Source organism: Magnolia sinica, chromosome 1 (genome assembly GCF_029962835.1).
Source record: "Magnolia sinica isolate HGM2019 chromosome 1, MsV1, whole genome shotgun sequence".
In the NCBI taxonomy this organism is placed as follows: domain Eukaryota; kingdom Viridiplantae; phylum Streptophyta; class Magnoliopsida; order Magnoliales; family Magnoliaceae; genus Magnolia; species Magnolia sinica.
In genome coordinates this window covers 113383685-113393653 of record NC_080573.1, presented here as the reverse complement: position 1 = coordinate 113393653, position 9969 = coordinate 113383685, and the positions used below count along the sequence as shown (strand labels likewise).

The 9969-nt window shown below is 37.0% G+C and overlaps 1 long non-coding RNA gene across 3 annotated transcripts; it reads right to left on the bottom strand.

Annotated features, from left to right (window-relative positions):
- Window positions 1-4573: 4573 nt before the first annotated feature.
- LOC131254447 (uncharacterized) lies at window positions 4574-9623 on the bottom strand. Of its 3 annotated transcripts, XR_009175577.1 has the most exons (7): window positions 9449-9623; window positions 7991-9089; window positions 5889-6665; window positions 5557-5707; window positions 5227-5368; window positions 4821-5123; window positions 4574-4669 (listed from the first exon to the last, which is right to left on the bottom strand). It is a non-coding gene; the product is annotated as an uncharacterized LOC131254447 (long non-coding RNA). The 3 variants fall into 3 exon arrangements; XR_009175571.1 differs by lacking the exon at window positions 4574-4669 and having other exon boundaries at window positions 4753-5123; window positions 5889-6625; XR_009175565.1 differs by lacking the exons at window positions 4574-4669; window positions 5889-6665 and having other exon boundaries at window positions 4753-5123.
- Between the last annotated feature and the right edge of the window lie 346 nt (window positions 9624-9969).

Below are 9969 nucleotides of genomic sequence, written 5' to 3'. Positions count from 1 at the left end.
TACAGCTCTCTACATTGCATACATCAATGTGGGTCCCACAACAAGTGGGCCCTAAAATCTGAAATCAACAATGGATCACCCACCTATTGGCCTTCTAAATAGCTCCTTGGACTTGTATGCTCCTTGCCTTCACTTTTGATGGAGGTTGATGGTGATTGGAAGGTTGAGATGGGAGATGAGAATGTGGGCCACACTTAGTATTTGGGAGAGAGCTTAGATGTTGGAGCTCTCATGGAATTGGAGAGTAAAGATATAAATGAGAGAGAGAGATACAAATAATTGATGAAAGGGATGGATGGAGTGGTTGTTGTAAGTAAAGGAGATGGAGAGGTAAGGTTATTTTGAAATTTGAAAAAAAAGGGCTGGGTAGGGGAAGAGAGTGTTGACTTGTGGAAAAAGGAGGAATGGGTGTTGGTACTTGAGGTATGGAGTGTACTTGACTTGATTGATTGATTGATTGATGGGACATGTTGAAAGATTCCCTCGAAATTCACAACGCATGGCATTTTCCTTGAAATGAACGCGGGCCCACAACTCCTGACCCGGGTAGCGGATCGGTGCGCGAGTCGTAGCATTGGAACTACGGCGACGGTGCAGTCGCTAGGGTACAAGTTTTGGGTTAAGCTGACTTCGGTGTGTAGGACCCGACTTAGGATCACGCGTAAACGTCGGATAAAGGTCGAGGGTTGCCGAAATTCGACATGAAAGACTGTGAAAGCCTACGGAATGGTACGGACTAGGATACGAGTCTTACATTTACAACCATCGGATTAGGGTTTCCAATCAAAAGAAAGCGGTCACTAAGAATCTTTCTGTTACAAATAGTGTAACCCTAAATTGAATCCATACCCTCCATTCTCCATTCAACGGTCTAGGAGGATTAGGTTATGCTATAATAGAGAAGTGAAATCGAGCAGCTAAGGGTCTCCTTCCATCTCTTACAAAAAACCCTAGAAAAATGCCCGATACCTTTAAAGCTCGAACCCATAGCTCAAACCTTCATGGAGCTTCGATTTGAAGCATCCATAAGCTTCTTCAATGCAATGATTCAGACCACCTAGAAGCTCTGTTTTGAAGAAAAACCCCATCAGTTGCTATTTGTCATTAGCAGCGGGTCGTCTTCCTCGTCAAACCTTCCTGCCCGATCAAGTTTAAGCCTTCATTTCGACTCACTGAGTCACTGTAGTTCCAGGCCTAGTTCAATATAGGGTCGGATTTAGAAGGAAGGTAGAGAAAGAAGAAGAAGATAATGAGAGAAGAGAAGACAAGAGGGAGAGAGTCGTGTGGTGCGGCATCGAGTCCACTTTGACCCGATCCGAGTTAACATCTGGTTGAGCTCAGTAAGCTTTGCTGGACATGTTGTAGTAGAGAGAAAGAGAAAGAAAAGGAAAGTGAGAAAGAGCAGAGAGGAAGAAGTAGAGAAGAATGAGAGGAGAGAGAGATAGAGTGGGTCTGTACCATCCTGAATTTTTGCTATTTTGGATTGCCAAAAATTCTTTTAAAAAAATTATATAACTAGCCCACGTCATCACTTACTGACCCTTGACACTCAAGGTGAGCCTATACATAGGTGATATCAGTAAAGAACTGCATAAATTCGATTAACCAACCATATGAAGCCAACGAATTCGCCTAATCACTTAAACCTTAAGTCTAGCTTCATGAATTGTTCATCTAGGGCCCAAATCTAACCGACCCATCACTGACTAATCAAGACAACCGTAACTAAATTAAAGATCTACCCAAAGCAGAGCTAGTTATGGCCTGGATCTTAACTAATGGACCAAGTCAACCTATTTACTCATTTAACCTAAGAATTAACGGTTTATAGTGATCATGATTGAATCACCATTTTTTGTTAATTTCGAATAGGCCACACTGTGAACTTAGTTAATCTAGACCCTAACAACTGCGCCCAAGAAATCTCCCTACCCAATTCGTTCAAAAAATGCCCCGATTATCCGAATAAGCTCCAGACCGCTTGTTAATACCCACTAGTTTTGAAATTATAGAATAATGTCTGTCTCACTAGGCTTGACGTCCATCAAGGGTGGCGAACCAAGATAGTACCCAGAACTGCTCAACTTGGGCCAGAAGCCAAGTGCCTGAAACGCGCGAATCCCTTATGCTAAAATCTGAAAACTTAAGTGAAATAGACTTTCCGCTCTTTCGCGAAGTTGTGACTTTCTAACTGTTAGATCGCAGCCAAACTCGGACCATGAGTCAGGGATATTTTCCTACTCATATCCGTATAACTGGGGCCCTAATCGAACATCAGTGACCGTTGATCGCAAATAAGGCCCCCGCGGTAAATTGAGTAATCTGTTTGCCGCCAAATTCAGACCAATCACTTATCTAACAATGGGGCACTTGCCCTATGGCACAGATGGGCTAGGGGGCCACTGGAATGGCCTTATAGGCCAAGATCTAACCCACTAGGGGTATGCATGTTAGGAAAAGAACCCACAGGGCCATGAAAACACAAATTTCAAATTATATAAGCCTGAAAATCACACTCCCTCACTCCCATACGATTTTTTTTTATTGTAAGGGAGAGAGGGAGTGGAGAGAGTAGAGGAAGGGAGCCCCCAAGGAGTTGGATTTGGAGAAATTTTCCCTCCTACCACAGCTCGCATCGAAGCCCACGATTCCGCCACCATAGAAGTGACCCACTGGCAATAGAGAGTTAATCAATCCAACCCCTTTTCAGATATTGGCATTTTAGGACTCTTGTATGCACTTTAACATGCAAATTCTATCGGCACAGGGCTTTGATACGCCAACCCGTGGAACCAAAACCTTAAGAGCGGCTCCACGAACTGTCGGATTATTCCTAGGTGCGGACTGTTGAGACTTAAATATTACATAATTTTTCCCATTTATATCTTGGTTTTATGAACATGAATCAGCTCAATATTCTATTTTACTCATGTATGTGTTATAAGGTGAATTTAAGAGCTTGGATTGAAAAAGGGTACTAAAAAGCATGAATTTAATGCTTAAGAATCACCAAGGTAAGGGATGGATCTTAGGAGACCAAGATTGAAGAATTCATATACCAAAGATCTAAGAAAACCAAGTGAGGATGAAGAGAATCAAAGATTTGAAGTGAAGAATCCTGAAATCGTCTTGAAAAGTGTATTCTGAAGCTCTAAAGTCTATTTTGGAAAACTGCGCAGCGTGAAGACTATTTTAACAAAACTGTGCAGCGAGAAGTCTATTTTGGAAAACTGCGTAAATTTGAGGCAGTTTCTAGAGTTTTCCAACTTTGTACGAAAATTGAAGTTCCCCACTTATAAATAGGGCTTCCTAAGGCATTTCTAAGCATCATTAAAAGCATTCAAGAGCAAAATTTAGAATTTTTAAAGAGTTTTTAATTTTATTAAAGTTTTATAAGTTGTTTTTTCCCTTTAGATATTTTCTATTTGCATTTATTTCTTTCTTGTTGCTTTTTATTTTTAAAATTTAATTATGTTTTTCTAGTTTCCTCTAGCCCAAGGTAGAAGGGAAGCACATGGGTTTAATAATTCTTTAAGTTATGATGATTGATTGTTTTAATGATGAGAAGAATGGTGCATGCATGTTATCTATTGTTTAGATTTTATTTTTATTTTTTTATCCTCTTGTGAGATCCATATGTTTCTATCCTATGAGATCCACATTGATGGATAGGCTTACCCTAGATCAATCAGATTTCCTAGATAGAAGAGGTTCTCAACCTGTTATATTTATTTGATTTTCATTATCTCATTAATATTGAATTCTTAAAATCACTGACGCTTGAGAATATATGTCAATGGTGCAAATCCATGATTTTCTAATCTTTTATATCATTTATTAAAATATGTAAACTGTTTTATTTTCCGATTAGGCTGACCATAGTGCTCAGATCCTAGTTGTGTTATCCAAGTCATCATGATTTTGGAACATTAACCTATGTGTGGAACTTTGAAGCTTGGGTGTTATTTTAATTCAGTTGAATTAAATTCATTCAAAAATCCCAAAATCAAATCATCAGTTTAGTTTTTATTACTTAGTTTGTTTTGCATTTGATTTTCTCCTTCTCGTGATTCATTTCCCTGTGGGATTAACCCTGTATTCACATGATATTACTTACACTACAAGAAATTTCACTTTTACCTACGAAAAAATTCGTAGGTAAATGATATTATTTCATAGGCAAAAAGTTTTACCTATGAAAAAATTTGTTGATAAATTCGTTGGTAAAAGACCATGGGTAAAGACTTTTACCAACGAAAAATGTCATCGCTGGCAATGGTAAGACTTTTATCTATAAAATTAAAAACGTTGATAAGACTTTTACCTATGAAATTATTCGTAAGTAAAAATTAGCTATGAACCTTTTCGTAGGTAAAAGTGGTGTTAAGACTTTTACACGTAGGTACAAATGTTGACAAAACTTTTTCCTACAACACTTTTCGCAGGTAAAAACTGTCATCGGTACATGTAAGACTTTTCACCTACAAAATTTGATGTAGGTAAAAACTGTTGACGAAACTTTTACCTACGAAATGATTCGTAGGTAAAAATTATGCAGGACTTGCATATTCATTCAATAATGAATCTATTACAATCCTTCATTCAACATGACAAAAAACCTGAATAAAAATAAAAATAAAAACTTGAATCAACATGACAAAAAACCTAACTAAAAATAAAAATAAAAATAAAAATAAAAACTTGAATCAACATGACAAAAAACTTGAATAAAAATAAAAATAAAAACTTGATTCAACATGACAAAAAACCTGAATAAAAATAAAAATAAAAACTTGAATTAACATGACAAAAAACTTAACATTCAAAAACATGTCATTCCAATGCACAGGAAACAAAGCATCTCCTAAAGAAATTGAGTTCTGTTAATTTGATTTGTCTTAACTTTTAACTCCATCTAAAATGCAGTGATGCCATTCTCATTACCAGCAGCCTGCAATGCTAAAATCACAGGTTATAATTTGCATGTTTTGTTTAGGAAGTTAGACTTTAAGCACCACAATTAGACCAAGATTGGGTTTCATTCGCCCATATTGTTAACAGAGCAGGGCTTGCTGTGCTTGGGACATTTCCACTCCATGGTATTCAACCATCGGGTGGACGCTCTGAGGAATGACATCGATCACCAAATAACCAATCATGATTTCCCAAAAACTTAGCAAATGTTGAAAGATAAAGCTATCAGGAAACAGGATTATGGTAGCTTACATGAAACATATCCCAAACAGGCTGCATGAATTCTCCAAGGAAAAAGGTGTTGTAGGCAATAGATGCAATATGGATTGTATGTGACGCTGGGACTCTTGGCCAAAAATCATCGGATGCTCTTATCACTGCAGTCCTCTTGGAGCTATATGCCAAGAAATGAAACATCAAATTAAGTATAATTCCTTTTCTTCTTCTTCTTCTTTTTTTTTCAAATGAAAGCTCAAGTATTTTTAGAGTAAAACTACACCTCTCCATAAATTGAGTTTGCATTGAATAATCAATCCTTCTTCCATTCAAATTAAATAAATTAACAATTAAAGAAGATCTTACTGAAAGCCGTGAAATAAATGAATGAAAATATCAAATTTTCAGATCCAATCGCCATGCACCCAAACATAGAAGAATTCTTTTGCATATATGATAACAACATATGCTTGAATCTGAAATATGCAGCTCCAATCCTCCCACATGCAACATCCACCTAAAAGAATGCGCATAACCATCATGCTTGAGCAATCAATACAGGAATATACAAGTAAAATCATAAAACCAAATATACTCAACAACTTATAACTTCTATTCAGAAAATAAAGTTCACTAACTTGAAAAACAAAACAAATTGAATCAAGCAACAAGCACAAACACAAGTAAATATGACTAACCATCCAAGTCCAACTAATCCAAGTCATCTAGCATGCACCTATACTGCCCATGAGTATGTGTATCAAAGCCAAAACAGGTGGAAGTGCATAGACCAGCATCCAAAACATTGCAATGTTGTGTACTTTATTATGCGTTGTGGACCCGACCTTTTTTTTTTTTTTTTTCATCTGTTGCCCATTTATCAAAGAAACAACGGATGGTATTAAAAAATCTCAATCAATTGTTTCAACTTTCAACAAACATCAGTGTTTTCTAAACATAAATGAAGCTAAACAAGCAAAAAGGAACTTTGCTAGCTTGGTGCATGACTAACTTATGGATTCCGATGACTAGGTCTTGCATGTGTTCCTCGTGATTTATCCAATTTGGCAACATACACAAGACTCTCAAGTGGGAAACTTAGAAATTCTGCATTGCCAGCTGTAGTAGGTCATGAGAATCAAGGCCCAATAAGTAGGGGACTTTGCTAGCTTGGTGCATGACCTCTGCAGTGTAGATGCTGCCCCATAGAACTGTTTCCTAGCATCCAATTCTTCTGGACAATCATTCTTGAAGCTGATGCCCAAGGATTATTATTTGTTAATAGCTATAAAGAAGATACAGTTCAAAACCCCAACTGAATTAGAATTCCCAGTCTCTGTGTGGCGAATACCTTACACAAGTATCCAAGCATCTGAGCTGGGTACTCCAGTTTTACCAAATGATCCAATTATTGTAGGATGTCCATATCTATCATCTATATCAGAAAAAAAAAATTGTTGGTACTCCTTGTTAAGCTACAAAACAAGAACAAAAAGGACTGAATCACAATCTTTGCCCCATATGGCATAAATGGAACAGAAGTCTCATCAAGGGTTTTATTAACATTTTTAATTACAAGAACACAAATACTGGCATGTCGGAGTATTTTCCAGCAACAACAGAGGACCCACGACTTCAGGTTCCATTCCCTCCAGCTTCCCTTGAAACTGGTCTCACCAATGAAGACGGAATTCATAGAATTTCGTCTTCATTAGATAGGTGAATTCAACCTCTATGTTGATGTAGCCGAATTCATAGAATTTCTAGAATTCTAATAGAAGCTTCGTAGATTTTCTAAATTTATATAGTTTTACGAACCTGGTGGAAACATAACAGGGAAGAGAAGAAGTAGAGCGCCATCTAATCCTGGTGGCCAGTTTACCTCCGCTACTGTACACAAATTTGATGATCAAGACAATTGATCTTGATCTTTCATGCAAGAGATAGAGACCCATTTCAAGTTTTTGACCGTTGGGAAACAGGGCAGGAATGTAAGGTTTAGAATTGTCCAGAGACCTGAAAGACAGTGATTTTACTTTTGTATGATAATGGTATTGGTGTGGTTTTGGGAAGGCTAGCAAATGCAAACTAAGTCCAGTGTATATTAACATTGCAATAGGCATTTCTGAGTAACATTTGTTAGCTATAACTCTAACCACATTTCACTAGAAGAAATCATTATCCTTCATGTCTATCGTATTTGTTGGGTTCAAATCTTCCATTTGCATTAAGGACCTACCATTGGCGAAAAAGGGACAGCATTTGATGGAAAAAATGGAAGGGCCATGATGCATTCGGATGCGACAATGCCCTGTTGTAGCATGTCCATGCCAGTGGGCCCACAACGGTAATTGTCACATGATGCACTTTGATGTCTGCTACAGAACACTTCTTTATAACTCAAACATTGATCCATAGTTTCCGACAAAATCAGTATGTGAAATACCCGGTATCTGTTGGGTCCATCGCCAACCAGTCCAAGCTCAGCCATATAAGGCCTGTCACAACCACTGGGGCATCCAGTTACCACCATTACTATTGACTCATTGTACTTGAGGCTAACCTATAACAACAAAACACCATTTTCAAGCGTCTGGGCGACCCTATGGAAAAACAGGTTTGATGCCTATTTCTGCTCATTTTGAATTACATGATAATATTTACATCTAAGTTAAACACACCCACATGTCACACCAAGGATTGACTATAAGGCCTCTAACCCCATTGGAAGAATTCAACAATGCATCGTTAAATAGTTAAAAGAAACAAATGAAAGAATTGAAGAAGATCCAGATTTTACCTTTGGAGATTTATCCAGTCCTTGATGACCACTGAGCGATCACTATTTCAAAACTATGTTACTTTCACACAACAATGCTTGTGAGGCCCTCGCCAGTTCCTCATCATCATTGACAATGTATTATATATAAAAAGGTCATTAATCACAACAACCAAGGAGTAATAACAGTACCGTCTCGAATAAAAGAATTCTTGGGTATTTTCAGATCTCTATTTTTATAGGGTCATTGGTATAACCACCTATATGTAGCCCATAAATCAGATGGATATGATAGTATGATAGTCTGGTGATAGCTTCTCATAACCTCACTCACTCTGTGGACTGCCCTACAACTTACTCATTTTGGATTGGAGCTTCAAATGAGACATCGTGCTCTTCCACCATCATTGAGTTTTGGATTTCTAGCAACTCAACATATGTTTGAGAAAGCCTCCATATAAGATAAATTGAGAAATATAGACCCAAAGATGGAAAAGAGAAGAAAAGAAAACCAACATAAAAAAATTCCATAGAAAAGAAATTAAATAAATACCAAGGACGAAACTGGAAGGACAGAAAAATTAAATTAAAAAAAAGGAATATAAATAGAAGAGGCATTGATGAGACAGAGATGAAGATTTAGAAAAACAACCCAAAGGATTCTGATGAATTGACTTTATTGGACCGAAATAAATGCTACGTACATCAATGGGCAAATACCCTTGTTGGCTAATCGTATTCCATCCTTGATGATTTCCTTCACGACCATACCCTATGAAGTGGCAATTCATACACAATCCAGAAACCCCCAAGAGAAGTGATTTCCAAATGAGGTAGTACATCTGACGAGGAACAAAAAATGGATAGTACACGAGTTACAAGGGTAACCAATAAGCATTTAGAATTCCAAACAAAGAAACAATGGTTTACTACTGCATAAATATCTTTTTCGGCTCGAGAAGGCAACCATTACTAACTTTCTAGCCAACAACTTTTCAAAGCATTACTGCTTTGAACTGGGATAGGTAGTGGTTGCACAGTGTATGATCCCCTAGCGTTCTTTGCAGCCACGACACTAAGGGCGCACACACCAGCCCGACCACAGATGAATGTCACATGTCTGCATATACAAAGATGCACACAGTAAGCACAAGATGATAATAGTGCAATACCCGTCAAGGTCCACCTTAAAACAAAATGCTCCTTCTAGAGGCTCCTTTCACGCACAATCCATAACATATCCCAAGATCCTTTGTTATTACACCATATAGTCACCCAGGCAATGCATATTTTTTATTTTATTTTTATTTTATTTTGAAAGATCAATGCAGAGTTTTTCAATGATTTCTCATACTAAACATTCTTCAGAATCATTTTAGAGATAGCTTGGATATTGTACCTATGCAAAGATTCACATCAATCGAGTAAGATAGGTGAAAGAGATACAAAATTAACTAAGAAAAAGATTCACACAAGTACCCTGATTCTCGTGAAGCAGTATCACAAGCCCTCACAATTTCAATGCAGAGATTGAGATCATTCTTGTTCTTGGTGACTTCATAAGCTTTGAAAAGTAAGAATGTTGTCCCAAGGGAGCCAGTGTAGAGAGTGAAATCCCTAACACGCCGTCCAGCTCGTACCCAAGTCTCCTTCACAATCTGAAAAATTAAAATACAAATTCTGAATTTTTATTTTCAAAATTTCAAAATATTTTCTCATATTTCAAATTTTTTCTCAATAATTTCAAAATGACGATTTTTTTTCTTCAAAAGCATCATTTTATTTTCAAATTTTTTCTCAAACATTGTTAAAATTTTTAAACTTCTCAATATTCTTTTTCATGTGATATTACAAATCATTTAAATATTACTTTTTAATTATAAAAAACAAAAAAAATTCCACTCATATGATACAAAACTAAGTATATATATACAGAAAAATAGAGGATTATTACCGACGGCTTTTGTATGTCGGTAAAAACAATTAGAGACGGTTACCAG